The 19,096-nt window shown below is 36.7% G+C and overlaps 1 protein-coding gene across 8 annotated transcripts in view; it reads left to right on the forward strand.

Moving 5' to 3' along the window:
* LOC110464321 (RNA-binding motif, single-stranded-interacting protein 2-like) overlaps nucleotides 1–19,096 on the forward strand; it is a 268,575-nt gene that overhangs the window by 81,832 nt on the left and 167,647 nt on the right. The window contains exon 1 of one of the 8 annotated variants that reach the window (XM_021519498.1): nucleotides 14,242–14,401. The exons of the other annotated variants lie outside the window; for them this stretch is intronic. The gene's annotated coding sequence lies outside the window, so the exon portion shown is untranslated. Of the gene's footprint in view, nucleotides 1–14,241; nucleotides 14,402–19,096 lie in introns of those variants that run through there. 8 annotated transcript variants of the gene reach the window in all.

A 19,096-nucleotide genomic window follows, 5' to 3' on the forward strand; every position in this document is an offset into this window, starting at 1 on the left:
ATACAGTGACTCGATCTTTAGGAGACTAGATACAGATATAGACTAGGCATGTTTTAACACATTCACCCCTGAAATTTCATAATGAACTATTTCAACCTTTGTATTGGAAGAGCTCAAATGTGTCCTGAGGGGTGAATGAGTTAAGGGAACTATAGATACATTCTTGAAATCCTGTGACTTTTTCCCAATCTTTAACTCATTCACCACTGAAATTTCATAATGGACTATTCCAACCTTTAAATTGGAAGAGTTCAAATGTGTCCTGAGGGGTGAATGAGTTAAACACTAAATTTCCTAAGTGTTAATAGTATTACACTGATAATTCAAAACGTTCTTTTCCAAAGGTGTCTGAAAAGTCGTTTTACTTTCTATATATAAATGCCAACCTAGCTTTTTAAAAAAAAGTTGTTTCATTACCATACCATATCTGTCATTCATACGTCGGCCTATATATGTCAGAGATCTTCTCTGTAGATAAGACAGTCCTATCAGGAGTAAAAGCATTATGAGGTGATAACACTTCACCAGCACAGGACCACATCATAGAACAGGAAACAGACATGTGGAACCATCTGTCTGAAGCCCAATAGGATCCTATTGGACTTCCTGGCCAGGAGGTGTGTAATCTGTTAACAGGAAACAATACAGTACCACAAGTTGGAAACCAATTTCTACGATGGCTTTTTTGTGCCATTTGATTGTTTCGACTTTTCATCCGGATAAGACAAGAATTAACAAACCTTAACTTTTGTTGTTTCGCCCAGAAAAGACAAAACACGGAGAATTTGCTAAAAGTTGCTAAATCACATCTTTTTGTGGTGAAAAGACGAAACGACAAAATGTCACGAATCAGCCACCGTATATTTAGGATATTGGATTCAGAAACTTCCTGGACAGACTGTCTGTCAGTTATTGTAAATGATTGCACAAGTGGAACCCATGTAAATTTGCTGGCTTGGGTTTGGACATATGATACAGGTGGTGCCCTTAAGGGACAAAAACTGACTTCCTGTCCCGATATCGTGTCAATTATCACACAGGAAGTAGAACCTAGTTTCGGTGCCACAACAGGAACCCAGATTGTTTTCTTGGCCTGGTTTTGTGTCGGTTAGTACACAGGAAACAGGCATAAAAAACCACATAGAACAGATCCGAAATAACTTTGTAGACAGGATGGTTACAGGATTGAAATGAAAAAGGAAGAATGTGCTTAATTTGTTTTTATTTTGATTGACTCTTTATGGACCAATATTATGGGTAATGACTGTTGCCTGACAGTTAAGTTTATAAACCAATTTTCAAGCTGATGGAAGATTTTAAACTTCTGTTTTCATGTTTTAGATAAACTGAATCCTGTCATACATTGAGTTCATGAATCTATTTCTCCATTACTAACAAGTGTTGATATGCCTGTTTGTGATTACACCATTCTGTTGCTACATAACACTAAACATGACCTCTAGTTAGGCGTCTGTATAAAATTCTTGGCTATTGTCATATATATCCTTGAATTTGACGATACAAAGCATTTTTGTTACCTGATAATTAAAGCAAATTTTCAAGACCTCTCAACAGCCAAGAAACGTTCCCTGAACCATGTCTTTAGAATCGTAAAAACAACATGTGGTATCAATTAAACAGACTCTAGGTTTGTGAATATAGTTTTAATATTTCTTACAGGTTTGTTATGCATGTTCTCAATAGGATCTTGCTACAACCGAGCCCCTTAAATCCCCTCACCCGCCTCCTAGTTAATTAACCTAAGATAGTTTTTGTGTGACCGAATTTCCCGCTCCACCATTCTGTTTTGTTCCCTAATGTGTTTGCCGTGCTTATAAATAAACCTATACTTTAACAAGTACAGCTGCATAGTCTTGGTATCAATAAAAAGTAGAAGTGCGTGGAAATGGGTCTCCATGCATGTGCCTGTTGTAATAATGACGCAGGTCTCACAGAGTATTTAATGGTGATTGAAGCGTAAGATTGATGGCTGTTACGATTATATCTCCGAATTGATAGACAGCATAGACAAGGCGCTACGAAAAATAATCGGCACGTCAATAAACTCCTTTTCAAGATTATGTCATTATCATGATACAGGAAGTCATTTCTATATTAGTTCCAAACTTTCAAACTGTAATGGAACATTAAAAGTCGGTTACCAGACTATTTTGTAATGTTTATCAGACTTGTTGAAATGCAACTGGCTGTTATTGAGTGCGAGTACATGTATTAAATCACTTTTATGTCTTTTGTGACTTTGAAACAATTGCTGTTGGCCTTGAACAATCTTTTGCATCTTTAAGAATCAATATAAACTTCCAGTAAGTGATTTGTTATAAAAGACGAACGCCTGTATATGAAATGCTGACATCCATGGACCCGAGTGTTTAATAAAACCCTGACAAATTACATTGTGTAACAGAGATAAACAACACATACTTCTGTCTCGCTGTATAGTCCCGGGGCAATCCAATATCATAGGGAAAATAGGTCAATAATGAATCTGATTGGTTGAAGGTAGAGCATTCTACCACTTTATTTTGAATCTCCAACAATGGAAAGTTCCCTTTTGTTTGGCATTTTCTGACTTATAGATACTGGCCCCATTGACCATTGAGTATTTTTTTTTTATTAATTATAACTTCCATTTCATCAAAATATCTCTACCTTATTTAATTCAGTCCCAGATTTCCAGATTTTAAAGCACGGAGCATTATCTACTATTGCGCTGTGGCACATTTTTGGTGTGTTAGTACTTTTCTACAACATCACTGGGATTAATTTTAAAGTTTTACTAACTCTCTTTCTATATATATCGTCAACTATCAATAGGCTGTGTTATATAGGATATTTATTTTCCCTTTCTAAAATGCCATCTATCGACATGTCCCGGTTTATCAGAGTTACTGCCCCTGAATAGTCTCGCCATGGACAGGAACTCTGGCACCTATACCTTCCTCTGTCACATCAGTAACAAGGACATGGCCATTAATTTCCAAGAGGACAAATTTCTTCTTGAGCAAGTTCTCCATTGGAATAGAGAGCTATATAAAAATGTGTATGGCTGTTTAGCAACATGCAATACTTTTAATTGCCATCAAGCTGTAACACAAATTTAAAGAAATGCGACAAAATTGTTGCTATTTGTTTGTTTTTTGGAAAATATTAACATTCTGTATGCCTGGACCCAACGCAATTCAGGGAATATGTCCAGAAAGCCAATGTTGTTATGACCTGATGAATGTTGAAAAAATAAATTTCATTCCTTCAATACCTACCTTTACAAATTTTACATTTTTTTCTAAATTATTTAAAAAAAAAAAAATAAGGATGTTACCTTAACGAAAACTGGAAATGCTACATAGTTTATCATCACCTTGACCTTTTAACCTTTTCCATGAATCTGACCTGGATATATATAGGCAAAATCTATTTTTGCTCAGACTGTTCACAAAAAAATAATTAAATTGGAAGACACCACAAAAATCCAGTTTACTGCCTATTGTGTTTGTTGAGGGTTTTATGCTATCTCTGGCTGGCTTACATTGGGTTTCCGATTTCTAGTTATTACTCTACCGACTGAACTTGTCGGAAGAATACAGACCTCAGGTGTTTATGGCTCTGGAAACCTGTCATCATCCAAACGCAATCAGCTGAATAAATTTTTCCAATCTGGACTATAAACTATTGGCAGTGTGCTAAAGTGATAAAAATGCCATTTTCTTCGATCACAGTCTGAATACATTTGATATCAGGTGCGTGGTATAGACCACAGGTTTTCTAAAGCACCATTATTTCGGCTAAATCCACAAGGCTTTTTACTGGCTGGTTACCTATCCACGTTAATCATTAATTCATCATTGAGCGATTAAAATGTGTGTGAAATATTTTAAAGGCTCTGCTAAACTGGGGACATATGTATCGCAGTGGTGATAAGGTAGTTTTATAGGGAGCTAGATTAGACCAATGTATTTGAACTGTTGCTCTATATAGTCGCCAGTTTTACCTGAAGCCGTTAAACCTGTGGGCCCTGTTTGGTATCGACTGGGTTCAATTTCATGTGTAATTTGCAACACTTTACATATAAATTGTCCCCGATAGACCCCGTGCTTTATGGATGTTGGGATTCTTCGGTATATATCATTTTTCCTCGAGAATGACTGTAATGTTACATGAACTGACATGCAGTATCAATGAAATGTTACAAAATGTGTCCTATGGATTTTTTTGTAAGCAAGCATGCTTTTTGTATTTCTAAATCTACCATGAGATTGATTACTGGTTGTCACATTTACATATTACCGAAATTACTGTCAAAAATATTCCGGTACTGGAAAGGAAACAGAGACTGAGAGAGAATAATATAGTGGTATAATGTGATGTATATAATACATTTACAGTGTAGTCCTGTTTGTTGAATGAGGTAGTACAAACTTAGTTAAACTGACACTATTACTCTTCCCACATTTTTGATGTTCTAAAGGCGAAACTGTTATTACTGCCACCATTTGTCATACAAATATATTGGCCTTGTGAATTATATTTCAAGGGAGGCAGTAATATTACTAAACAGCAAAAATTCCTGCAAAAAAAAATAAAAATGAAAGAATGCCCCATGCAGATATACTACCAATGTTTCCATAAATATGGATGAATATTTGTGTTGTCGTAGACAATTACCATCAGGAAGTTTAAGCTTATTCTCTATAACCAAAGAGACCTTATCACAAGATAGATATAAAAACAAAGGTTAAAATCGTCTGGTGCCAGGACACCATACCAATATTGTGTGGTTATTCTGTGCCATTGATATAGGGAAGATCCATATTCTAGGTTTAAACCTGCTTAAAGACAACCAGCTGTTGCTTGCGCTTTCATTGGAGTTCCTCTTTATCGATTTGATGTTTCCTTTAGGTGTATTAAAAAAACCTTTGGCATATTGATTACAAGGGTCAAATGTCATTGCCATTTACGCAATAAGCAAGAAAGAGATCCAACAGCTCCAGTATGGCTGAGGGCACTCTGCACAAAATAAATGTGAATTCGATTTTTGTTTATGGGATAAAAAAAATCCTTGAAATGCTCTTGGTCGTGGTAAAAGATTAATGTAATTCATTAAGACAATACTTGGTACTGGCCTTGCAGCACTATTGTCGCTACCATAGATCAAGTACTCCCGATTTCAACGTCAAGTGGTCACGTTGCCACGTTGCCGTGGAGACTGGCCAGGTGATGTAAAAGTACACTGCGTGCCCATCAATTGACCAGACAGAAGGAGGTGGTGTTTGAGAAAAAAATAGTACTCCCTGAATTATTCAAAGAAAGTCTGTCTTGTAACTGAAGTTAGAAATTGCAAACCCAGAAAATGCATTTGAAAATGAAGACCAGAAATGTTTTGAGTGAATATTCATTTGTGATTGGATACTATTATGATCAGATATTTCAGGTTAGATTACACTACATCAAAGAGATTCCAGACCTATTTGGACTTATACTATTAGTCACATTATGTACAGGTTGAAATAAGTCTGCATCAGTTCTTTGGTTGAAAATACAGTTGGAATATGTTGACATCAGTTCTGGTTGAAATATGTTTACATCAGTTCTGGTTGGAATATGTTGACATCAGTTCTGGTTGAAATATGTGAGTGTCAGTTCTAGTTGAAATATGTTGACATCAGTTCTGGTTGAAATATGTGAGCGTCAGTTCTAGTTGAAATATGTTGACATCAGTTCTGGTTGAAATATGTTGATGTCAGTTGTGGTTGAAATATGTTGACATCACTTCTGGTTGAAATATGTTGATATCAGTTCTGGTTGGAATATGTTGACATCATGCAGTTCTGGTTGAAATATGTTGACATCACTTCTGGTTGAAATATGTTGACATCACTTCTGGTTGAAATATGTTGACGTCAGTTCTGGTTGAAAAAAGTTAGTTTCTTAGCTTTGGTTGAAAGAGGTTGGCATTATACTCCTGGATGAAATACTGTATATACCATGAAATGTTCACCTAGTAAAACTAGTAAAACACCTTCGCCAGAACAAACTTATTGGCCAGTGTTACTTTCACTTTCACATTTATAATTACTATGCATATTATGTTATTTACTATAATGTTCGCTGTAATGATAAATTCGCCTTCGTTACAACGGGTGAAAAAGGCCAAAATTAAACAGCAGCGATTTTTTTCCAGTATACAGTAAATTGGCATCAGATCCAATTGAAAAAGATTCATAATACTTCTGCTTGAAATGGGTCGGTATCAGATGTGTTTACAAACGGTTCATAACACTTCTGCTTGAAACAGATTGGCATCAGTGCGCGGTTGGAACAGATTGGCATCTTAACAGCTAGCTATGTTGTGTGTCATTATTAAAATATTATTATTATGATTAAACCAAAACATTTGTTGGTATTATGAGATTTTTACTGGTAGAATACTGTTTCTGTTGTTCGATAGGGATATTTTCATCGTTGTAAATCAGATGTAGACCACTAAACAATTCAATATTGGAGATCTATATACATCTGTAATACTATGCATGTATAAACAGCTGAGACTTAATCCAAGAGTACATAAGATCGTGACTGCCAGACCCTACATGTGGATCGTACATCAACCCTGCGTACATCAACCCCACGTACAGTACAACAGCGTGTCAGAGCTCCACTCCATTGGATGTAGCAGAGATCAAACAGGAAACCAGGTCCATTATAATAAAAAGGGGGAGGGAAAGTCAATAAAAACAGTCGTTTGACAGGTGTGTACGATGGCAAGAAAAGTAAATTTATCCAGTGACCTATTTTTTAACTCGCCAATCCGGTTCTTGATTTGATTTTTATTTCAGTTTTACAAGAATGTAACTTATATTGATATTTTTACAGCCTTATAACTGGTTCTTTCTTAGATCTGACTTACGTGGACAGACAAGTTCTGACAAAACTGAAATCTGACTTAAAGTACAGGGTCAAGATGGACGATAAGCGTCCAAATATTCATTGATTTATAAGATGCTGTATGTTTGATAGATTATAGATCATAGATTTTCAAATTAGGACCAATGTATTATAGTCATGGAAATAAAATTAAGGCATTTGATAATAAAAACTCCACCATGAGATATGTTACTTCACACATCCATGGCCCGGAGCCTGCAGACCACAGATACACTGCAGTTCTTTTCCTTCTAACAGCGTCACACATGAGTGATTACTTAGAATGTCGTCATGGTATTTAAATTTCAGTCATGCATCCCGTATACCCAGGAAGGTTAATGATGCCTTAAGAACAGCTTTACATGAATCATAAACAACGTAAAATTAAACTGGGATCGGAACTGTCAATCAATTCCACCCGACGACAAAAAACAAGAAAGTGATCTGTGTAATCATTTCATTAAATATTTATTGTGAAGTTTGTGATCCTTAAAGATGGCAGTGAGAGATGAATGCTTACAAGTCAATTGTAACGAGATGTGTTTATTGTCAGGGGGACCCTAACATTTTACTTGTTAACAGTTTATCCAACCGTCTATACTTTAATTACAGCTGTTAATAAATTAATTAGCATCAACTCATTCACCCTTGAAATTTCATAATGAACTATTCCAATCTTTGAATTGGTAGGGTTAAAATGTGTCTTCAGGGGTAAATGAGTTAACCCTTTCACCCCTGCATGAAGACACATTTGAACTCGTCCAATTCAAAGATTGGAATAGTTCATTATGAAATTTCAGGGGTTGATTTTTTAATGTCAGGGCAACAAAGCACACACAATGGTTTAATCAAGACACATGTACAGGTACATAGGTACGGCTGAAGCTACTTGCGCCTTTTTGATATCATGTTTGTATTCTTTTGGTAGTGTATTGTAAATTTGGTGTCATGAATCAAGTTTGTTTGTTATAAATTGTTAAAAATAACATAGATATCCAGATATTTTCAAATAAATCAAGATGTCTAGTTGTTTTCAAAGTGTACATATCTTGGCTGTAATAATTACATAAGATGAACTTCCATTTGTTTCAGTGTAGGCCTTGCATGGCTATAGTGATAATATTAAATGGATATCTGATTGTTTCAATGTCTGGCATCATTGTGTAATGATTGTTTCTCTAGGAAAGTGGACACATTTGATACCGTTTCCATGTCATTCTGCATTTGTATATTTATTGTACTGTGTTTTCCAGTGAATATACCCATGTCGTATTTGTTTGCGTATTAACCCATGTAATATGACCTATCAGCCCTGTGATTGGTTTTAAGTTCAATTGTGACGTCGCGCCTAGGACAAGTACATGATGTCACAGACTTACGAACTAGAGTCAAAATGGCGGCTTTTTACATTTCAAGGTTGCATATAAATTGTTGTTTTTCACTCACAAATGCCACACATCTTTATTATGTGATAAAAAGGATCATACACTCGTTTTCTTTTCATATGAAATTTATGAAACTCGTCACGATTTTTTTTTTCTCAGCTAGAACTTAGTTATGTCTTTATAAATTGAAATTGAAATCTGAAAACCAATATAAACCAGACCTTCATCTATAGGACTTATTTATGTTTATGTATGCTGAATATTAATAATTTGAAAACCTGTCTAGACCAGACATTTGATAATGTCTTTCTGTATGCCCATTTAAATTGAATCTCTATATTATGTAAACTGTATATATCCACAGCACCGTGTTTCAGCTAGGTTCAGATAGGTTTCACGTTGTGCCTGTATAAACTGAACTTATACAATCTGGAAACCTGTACATCACATATACCTACAGCTAGGTCCTATGGTATATATAGTATACCTTTTAAGCATTTGGAATGGGTGTATATAAATAATCTATCTCTTCTGCACATGTATAACTGGTCTGGCGATGTTTGCCTTTACAGAAGTTGATTTCTACATAGAAATATCTTGGAATGACTGGAATGCTGTCCTTTAAGAGATTAATATATTGCCTGACTTGCAAATGAAACCTAATTGATTTGTAGGGTTGGGTGTGACCTTGTACTGGCTCCAAGCATCAGAACCGTATTAACCAATAGGCTAATTCTATGTGTAAGCTTTATAAGGGTATATAGCCTTGTTACCAGCTTGATATTTCCATCTCGTACAATCATAGGACTCCGTGGCATGAAATTTAAATACCATTGTGTGTGTTTTGCACCCTGATGAAATTTGATTTGACGAATTTTAGTCCTGCACGAAATCAAGGTGGTAGGAAGTTTATAGACTCCACATGTGAAAACAATCACTGCAATAAAAGCCAGCAGTAATTGTGTTCGTTCAAGGTTTTCTAAGCACCTTTTAAGAACCTGCATAATCCTCGCGTCCTGATTAACTAGGGGGCTTGAACGTATAAAAGTCTGAAGACTGTCAAAATGGCACTGTTTAACAGAGTTATCGGTCCCGATTTATTTCCGATTTCCTAATTTAGTGATTTCATTACTGATAATTGTTGTTGTTGATGTTATTGTTTATGCTCTGTTCTTTCGTAATCCTGAAATTAGCCCCGCTTTTCCCTGTCTCTTGCACTTGAATAAATAATTTGAAATTCTATGGGGATGAAAAACAATTGTGCAATTGGAAGATTCTGCTTTCGAGTTGAACCGAAAAAGTAATTATTGGGATAAAATTGCCTCAGTTTGACTCTGTCATGATTTAGTGTGAGGCTCTGACATGTAGCGTGCATGTCAGGATGATTCTTGTCTCCGTGGCGATCGCAGTGTATACGGCAAAGCCTCACCCTGGAGCCAGTACTCAATTCCTATACAGACACACATCGTCAAGTTTTTGGGAACAATTAACTTCGGTAAAATCATGTCCTTTGCTAAAAGCAGAAATTGCTTCAGGGAATGACTTCATCATGAGGAGATAGATTAATCATTGCTGTGATTCCCTTTTTAAACCTCAAATTCACTTCTGTTTTTAAAAGAATACGATAGTTCACAATATCACAATTGGAAAAAATAAATCTTCAAAAACAGAACTATAGATACAATGTCCCTTTCTATAATATAAAGCCTTTTTTTCATCTTCTGTAATATTCTTGAAAGTCGATAAAATGTCATTCTTCTTGCAAACTTTGCATGTTTGCCAGTCTTTCCACCAATGATAAATTCAATTTAAGATCGGAATTGAACGAATAGTTGCTGGATTTTTGTCAATTAGTGTCAGATTTCATATGCAGGGGGGAAAGAAATGGCTTCGTCAGCATTAAAGGTCGAAGGTCAAGTTACGTAGGATCAATGAAAACATGGCCTTTGGAAATGATTTGATTGGCTTACTCAATGGCGTATTAGCTAATTGGATAAAATATTATTGGCCTTTATTTGATTGGTGAAATTTGATTGATTTGTGTATCCAATACTTCATCAAAGCTCACAATCTTCGTCAAATTTGATTTCACATCCGAATAAGCTTGAAGATGTGACAATTTAGTATGGTAAAAATGTATGTTGATGATGTAATCGAGAAATGTTTCCAAAACGTATAAAGTTAAATGATTTAATATAAGATAAGAAGCAACATGCACTCACAGCATGCTATAGTAACCTTAATGATAGATTTATAAAGCTCCATTATTTTTTTGTTACATAATAGGCCTATTGTTTGCAACTTGCCTTAAATATGTGCCATTGTTTATGTTAGATTTGAGGCTGAAAATGCATGAGTTACTCACCAAATTGATTTTTTTTTTATTGCATTTGCTCACAATTTTCCCTGATGAAAAGAATCAAACCAAGTCATAACTTAATTCAGCAAAACAATATGTATCCGATATCTGTTGTTGGTGCGTATAATGTAACATAGGGGTTTCGGGGTTTGTGGGAGGAAACTGGAATACCTGGAGAAAACCTACATGGTTGGACTGGTGATCTCGTACTTTTTCACATCTGATTGGGGAGTCAAATCCCGGTTGTCTTGGTGAAAGGCAAGGGTAATATACACTCTACCACCCGATTACCCTAAATAGGATTCCATAATATGTTTCTATCACCAAACCTCGTTATAATGCCAACAGTTTACTGGACAGTTTAACAAGACTATATTCCAAAGGATTTTTGTTTTGCAAATACATATACGTTTATTTATAAATCATTTTCATGTTTGAAAATTCCTTTTGCATGTCATGAAAATTAGAGTGGACAGTTACCTACATATTTTTTCCTCACTTGTACTTATTATTATTTGGGGGGAAAAACGGTTAACGGACTGCACACCTAACCTTAGACCGGCCCCCGTCTCTAGAATATTGAATCATTGAGAAAAAATTAAACTCGAATAATTTCGATCACTTGCAGGATGTCTGATTCCTTAGTTCTCCAACTAGGGGGAGATAAGCTAATAGTAAAATGTAGCCAGAAAATTCTTCATAATAACTTTGGAGCTGGTAGCCAGTCTAACCTAACCTTATCCTGTATATCCAGTATATCCCTACCCACAGGGAAAACATGTTTTGGTGGCCTTGGAACATGTATGTTTTAACATGTTATGTAGAATTTGAAGTACATAAACAACGAGGCCACTTCAGTGTCGGAGAGACTGGAGGCAGAGAAGATGTGGAGACAAGACAAAGAATGGCTTGTCTCTGGCTCAATTAGACAGAAGCTGGGGAAGCATTGTGGAATTTCAACCAGAAGAGTGATGTCTAAAACAAGTAACGGGTTCCCATTATAACACCTAATTTATATCAACAATAAAAATACCCCTGTTTCTGCGATAAACTTGTTTTCCAATATTTTAACTATTTCCGAACATTATTAGTCTGTTAACTAACAAAACAGGGTAAATCTGTCCTTCAATATGTCAAATTTGATCATGTATGGTTGATGACCTTGAAAGATCACCTGTCATGAATAATCAGTCATAAAGAGATCACCCTCATGAGCAACCACCTGTATGAAGAGGCCACCTTTTATGAGAGACCATTAGAAACCTGTCAGTAAAGATTACCTGTGTTGAGAAACTGAAGGTCATACCAATCAAAGTGCCAGGAAAGATCACCTGTTTAAGAGACCACCTGTTTGAAGAGATCACCTGTCATATGAAATCACATGCCAATAGAGATCACCTGTCATACTGTCATAAGAGATCATCTGTCTATGAGACCACCTGTCTTTGAGACCACCTGTCTGTGAGACCACCTGTTATAAGAGATCACCTGTCATAAGAGACCACCTGTCTGTGAAACTACCTGTCACATGAGATCACCTGTCTGTGAGACCACCTGTCATAAGAGATCACCTGTCATAAGCGATTGCCTGTCATATGAGATTACCTGTCACAAGAGACCACCTGTCATAAGAGATAACCTGTTTGTGAGACTACTGTCACAAGAGACCACCTGTCTGTGATACCACCTGTTGGTGAGACCACCTGTCTGTGAGACCACCTGTCATTAGAGACCAATTGTCTGTGAGACCACCTGTCATAAGAGAACAACTGTCATACAAGATTACCTGTCTGAGAGATCACCTGTCATAAGAGATCACCTGTCATAAGAGGTCACCTGTCATAAGAGACCATCTGTCATAAGAGATCACCTGTTATAAGAGATCACATTTCATATTAGATCACCTGTCATAATATACCACCTGTCATAAGAGATTCTCTGTCTGTGATACCACCTGTCATATATAATCACCTGTCATTAGATCACATGTCTGTGAGACCCCCTGTCATTAGAGACCACCTGTCATAAGAGATCACCTGTCATATGAGATTACCTGTCACAAGAGACCACCTGTCATAAGAGATAACCTGTCTGTGAGACCACCTGTCATAAGAGATAACATGTCTGTGAGACCACCTGTCTGTGATACCACCTGTCTGTGAGACCACCTGTCTGTAAGACCACCTGTCATAAGAGAACAACTGTCATACAAGATCACCTGTTTGAGAGATCACCTGTCATAAGAGGTCACCTGTCATAAGAGATTACATGTCATAAGAGATCACCTGTCATAAGAGATTATCTGTCATAAAAGACCATCTGTCATAAGAGACCATCTGTCATAAGAGATCACCTGTCATAAGAGGCCACCTGTCATAAGAGATCACCTGTCATAAGAGATTACCTGTCATAAGAGATCATCTGTCATAAGAGATCACCTGTCATAGGAGATCACATGTCATAAGAGATCACCTGTCATAAGAGGCCACCTGTCATAAGAGATCACCTGTCATAGGAGATCACATGTCATATTAGATCACCTGTCATAATATACCACCTGTCATAAGAGATTCTCTGTCTGTGAGACCACCTGTCATAAGAGATCACCTGTCATCAGAGACCACCTGTCTGTGAGAGACCACCTGTTATAAGAGATCATCTGTCATAAGAGATCACACAGGTGATCTGTCAGAATCGGTCGTAAGAGATCACCTGTGATGAATGAAAATACCAACTGGCATTAGAAACCTTCTCTCATAACTAACAGTAAGCACCTGGAATAGGATGGGCATTCCAAAGGGACTTGTCACGAAATTTAACATCAGTGAAATTAAAAATGGCAAAAATAGATTTTAGAAAAAAATGCAATCTGAAGTCTGATATGTTGTTAAGAAATGGAAGCTTGTGGCAAAATTCTGATGCCACTATCAGTGCCTAAGTTTGGGTCAACAGTTAGTCTGCATGCTTTTACTCTACCTAAATATATAATGACATCAACAAAGGCACATCACGTCTGGTCAGGTTACGCCGTGTTGCCAAAAACTGTCCGTGGCCATACCCACTAACAATAAATGATGGGCGATTAGTGTAACATTAAACCCCGGAAACCAAGCTGCGTTCACCCCAGAGACTTTCATTTCTCTAAAAATGTTTACCCCTTAGAGAATTTCAATCCTTTTCATCGATTCCAATATGGTGAAAAAAGCACTAGGAGACAAAGCCATTTGTACAAATTGGTGCTAATGATTTTTGAGCCATCTCCAACATCTCTTGCCATGCTTCCATAGATCTCTAATTGTGGTTCCCTGTCAGAAACTTGTAGCACCTTCAGCATACACTTAGATAAAACTGTCCTTTAACAGACACAATCTATAATTAAACACAGTATCATTTATGCAACGGTTTCCCTAAATGCATGGATCTATATTAAACGACATTTATTTGGATGTCTAAATCTGATAAAGCATTTCCATATTTGACATCCTTGCCCAATTCACTTTGACTCGGGATCCTGGCTGGTACATTGTCAGTAGCTGCTGTGATACTGCCTGGTTACAGTCAAACGCACACAATATACCAGTGAGTCGCTGCTGGCATCCTATACTTGACGTTTCTGGGTTTGTTGTAGGGAGCATCATATTGTATTTGTATTTTGTGCGTATTATAAATTTACACACTCCCAGCAGGACTGGATTTTCACCCCAACCTTACCACGGTAAGCCACATCTATTAAGCTGTGTCTTTTTATCTTAGGTGTGTTTGTAATTATATACACTGCTCGTAACATTCCCATTTATCTTTATAAAGTTATTATCTAACTGTAGATACCCTCTCTAATCTAGTCTAGCTGCTTCTAATATCTTGTGCTGTGTACAAATAATCTGCATGCTTCAGAAAGGTTTTTGCAATCAAAATTATTTTACAAATAGTAAATTTCTATATTTAGATTCAAAAGATGCAAGGTCAATTTCATTTTCAAGGTTGTTTAGCATTTGTATCTGCTTGAGTGTGTGTGTTTTCGACTTTGGCTGTCGTGACTTTGGCAGTGTCGGATAATGAGCTAACATTCCTACAGTTTTGGGCTCTGTGAGAGAGGTCCAGTTCTCTAGCTTCTGTTAATAGAGTCTTTCATTAGCATGGTGGGAAAATTTGGTAATATGTACGTTTGTATAACCACTGATGTCTCGGAATGTCAGCGTATATGTGGAGATATTTACAATGGTGCATAGTGACAATTTGAGATAAACTTATAGCCATGAGACCCTTGAACACAAAATGTATGAGGAATGTACTTTTATTTCAATGAGTTAGTGTTTGTGAAAATTATGGATATAATTGCATAGCATTTCAAAAACAGCGTGTATTTAATGCTTATTTGAAAACATCAGTTTCTGACTTATAAATGGTCATTGCAGTTGTTTATATATGAGGTCTTTCTAGAATGGACTGATCATGTGTTGATGGCTGAGGTGCACACTATTAAGTGGTTTTAAGTTTCATTTAGATCTTGTAAGAGTTGATATCTATGCGATGAGAAACTGTCAGATTTATATAGAAGGGCACTGTTAGTAGTAAACCTGCACAGCGAAGCATCTGTCTGCACAGCGAAGCATCTGTATGAGATGGGGAAGTAAAAGGACTGCCTCATAATTCTCACCCGACTAAGGCTTAAAGCTGTCCATTACCCTGCTAAAATAAACGTCAACCTGAAAGAAAGGATATTATACCAAGCACCAGCAAACTTTAAACCATAACGATTGAAGGGCAAGGTCACATCATTTGGCAGTTATTTTGTACTACCAATCCAAGTGCAAGGTCACATCATTTGGCAGTTATTTTGTTCTACCAATCCAAGGGCAAGGTCACATCATTTGGCAGTTATTTTGTACTACCAATCCAAGGGCAAGGTCACATCATTTGGGAGTTATTTTGTACCACCATTCCAAGGGCAAGGTCACATCATTTGGCAGTTATTTTGTACCACCATTCCAAGGGCAAGGTCACAGTAAATCAGCTGTTTCATACCACCAATCAAAGGGGAAGGTCACATCATTTGACAGTTATTTTGTATTACCAATCAAGGGCAAGATCACATCATTAGATAGCCATTCTATACCACAAATCAAGGGCAAGTTCACATTCTCAGGTGGCCATTTCTTACCACCAATCCCAGGGCAAGGTCACATCATTAAGCAACCATGTTGCACCAATCCAAGGGCAAGGTCACATCATCAGACAGCCATTTCATACCACCAATCAAGGGCAAGGTCACATCATCAGACAGCCATTTCATACCACCAATCAAGGGCAAGGTCACATCATCAGACAGCCATTTCATACCACCAATCAAGGGCAAGGTCACAAGCGGTCAAATTCTGAAGAACTTTTACTTCTCTGAACATGAATTCATATACTGTACATACTCGTCAGGATATGTGTTTCAAGGTCAGTACATTTTGAGGTTAAGGTCGACTTGTTCACATTTGCTTTCTATTTGGAAAAATCACAAATCTAAAAGCTGTAGATGGTGTGGTTTTTTTCTGGATCATAAATCAAAATGGACAAGAACTGTGATAGCTATAGGTAGTGTTTTATTGATATGGGGGTAAGTTTAAAGCTGTTCCAGAGATGGGGAAATATTATTGGATATGTAATGTTAGTTTTAGTTCCTATATAAATTGAAATGGTCCAGGTCTGAAGATGTGTAGATCCACCCAAACCCTCAGACAGGATTGTTCTCAGAGTAGTATCCCCCCTCCCCCATCACCACCACCACCACTATATATAACAGATGATGAACTTTCCATGTGTTTGACTATTAATTCTGTAATTTTGTTTTGGACAATTTTTGCCTCGGTGGGAGACAAAAAAAGGGAGGATTTGTGAGCTAGGAGTTCAGTAATAGACTGATACTATAATTGACCATCGTAGTGACCTATTGACATGTGAATACATTTCTCCATTATGATCTATAGATTACTCTCATGCCAAAAAGAAGTAAATTACATCCGACAGGAAACTCGTGATTATAATAGAGGCTGGCAAACAAATGAACAATGATGATAATTACTGATATAAACAATGAGGCTAGATAGGGCTGACTCTAATGCTATGTCAAAAATGTGGACAATTTTTCTGGATCATGTGCGGACAAATAGTATAATAGGATAATAATGACATGCTCTTCCTCTAGTGGTCTGGTGGTGAAAGGATCGGGAAAACGGGAAAGGGGGGGGGGGGAATTGAGATGGAGGTGAGGGGACACAGAGAGGGGATTATCCTACTTGCTGTTTGATGAGGGGAAAAGAGATGAAACAATGGCTACTAGCCATCTAAGGGAAAGGAGAGGGGAAAAGAGTAGGTAAAGATAGAGAGATAAGAATTCAACAACAGAGAGGGGCTGATGATTATCCTGCTTGCCATTTGATGAGGGGGAAAAGAGAAAATCAGTGTCTGCTAGCCATCTTAAGACACGGATAGGGGAAAAGAGAAGGGATAGGGGAAAAGAGGAGGTAAAGAGATAAAGATAGAGAGATAAAATTCAACTACAGAGAGGGGGTGATGATTATCCTGCTTGCCATTTGATGAGGGTGAAAAGAGAAAAGTAATGTCTGCTAGCCATCTTAAGAGTGGGATGGGGGAAAGAGAATCTAGATAAAGTGTTCTGTTTCCAATCAACAAATTGTACTGGATCTATAATTAAAAGCTCTTATTAGAAAGAAAAAAAAGATTGTTAGTTAACTCAAATTCAGTTAACAAAATTAAGTTCAAAGTTATATTCATATTTGTCTAATTAATAATCAACTGTCGGAATGTTTGGACAAAAACCGCGGAGTGTACCTTCTTCCTACTGCTTTCACACAAATCAGACACTTCACCATCAAAATTGCATCACTTTCTTTCGTCCAGAAATGTCAGCCTCGCTCTGTGTTACAGGCTGTCAACATGATTTGAGTACTCCACGCATCCTCAACCCACTGTGTCGGTGGCCCTAACGCGCTAGCTTCCTAACAGTAGTGTCTTATGCTAACACACAGATCCTCTCAGACCAATAGTTAAAGTTTGGATGAGTACTGTATGTGATAAATTTTAATGCATTTTCACAATGTTTAAGATTACACAAGCAGTAAAATGGAGGGTTTGTTAAGTTATATTTTGAATTCAAAAGAAGCGGTACCTTATTTATAATTCAGATATTGGTCTACCAAGCTGTAAAAATGTACACTAGCATCTGGACAAGTAATCTTGTGAATAACAGGCATCCCTGAAAGAGAATTCATGAAAAGACTCCCAGACACTTCAGGCCACAAAAGTAAAAAAAAAAAAAAAAAAAAGCTCATACTCTTTTGAGAAGTAGGCTTTTATTCTCCTTTCAGAAACAAACATTTATTTTAAAAATGATCTTGGTATGACAGTTGAATTTGATCAAGATATATGTGCAGTATCATAAAAATGTTTGACTAAACAGGATAAGTAAAATTTACCTTGTCCATACCAAAGTAAACTGCACCTATGATGAAATGTCAGATTCCATAGTAAGAGACAGACCCTTTATTTGCAATTTATAGTTGTCATTATTTCTTCTCGAAACTGATTTATTTTTCTTTTTTTCAACCTGTTTCGAAAATGGCAATATGGATAAAAAATTATTTTCTCCGAAAACATTAACTTGGAACTAAATGTTGTGTATGTTCAGCAGAAACTCGCCTATTTCTACCGTTATTACCGAAGTGTTTATCCTATGTAACAATATGTTGCATTGCTGTAAAGGTTGGATGCATGGAGTCTAACATTAGATTATCTAGATTCTGGTAAAAAGATGGATCTCCTGACTGCATGCTGATGGCATTGCGTCTGGAATTTGTTCCACCATCTCATTTGGTTCCAGACAAATTATAAAGCTTGGGTGAGAGACGCATGTAGAGAAACAAGCAGAGCATTGCGTGTATGTTGGAAACAGGAAGCATATTGTATTACCATCGAGGAATTTCGGATTACTGTTTAAGAAACAGAGGAAACTATCATGTATACATAATGTACTTTGTCAGGATCAAGGGAAATTCCGTCTTTGAAACAAGAAAATTGAGCCTAAGTACAAGAAATGATTATTGTTGTTCACAGGAAATTCAGGAGGTTTGAAATGTCAAACTGATATATAAAAAGCATGTTCACAATGATCATGATTATGATAAATAACATGTATTTGACTTGTAAGAATAAATCTTTATAGAATGTATGAAAAATTGTCATCATTTCGGAAAAAAATAAGCCTTTTAATGGTGTCATTATACACAGGAAATACTCCAACTGCTCAGGAAGTAGTCATCACAGGGAGAGTAGTGTCATTTACACAGGTAGCACTATCATTACACAGGAAGTACTATCATTACACAGGAAGTACTGTCATTAC

Source organism: Mizuhopecten yessoensis, unplaced genomic scaffold (genome assembly GCF_002113885.1).
Source record: "Mizuhopecten yessoensis strain PY_sf001 unplaced genomic scaffold, ASM211388v2 scaffold10985, whole genome shotgun sequence".
Classification (NCBI taxonomy): domain Eukaryota; kingdom Metazoa; phylum Mollusca; class Bivalvia; order Pectinida; family Pectinidae; genus Mizuhopecten; species Mizuhopecten yessoensis.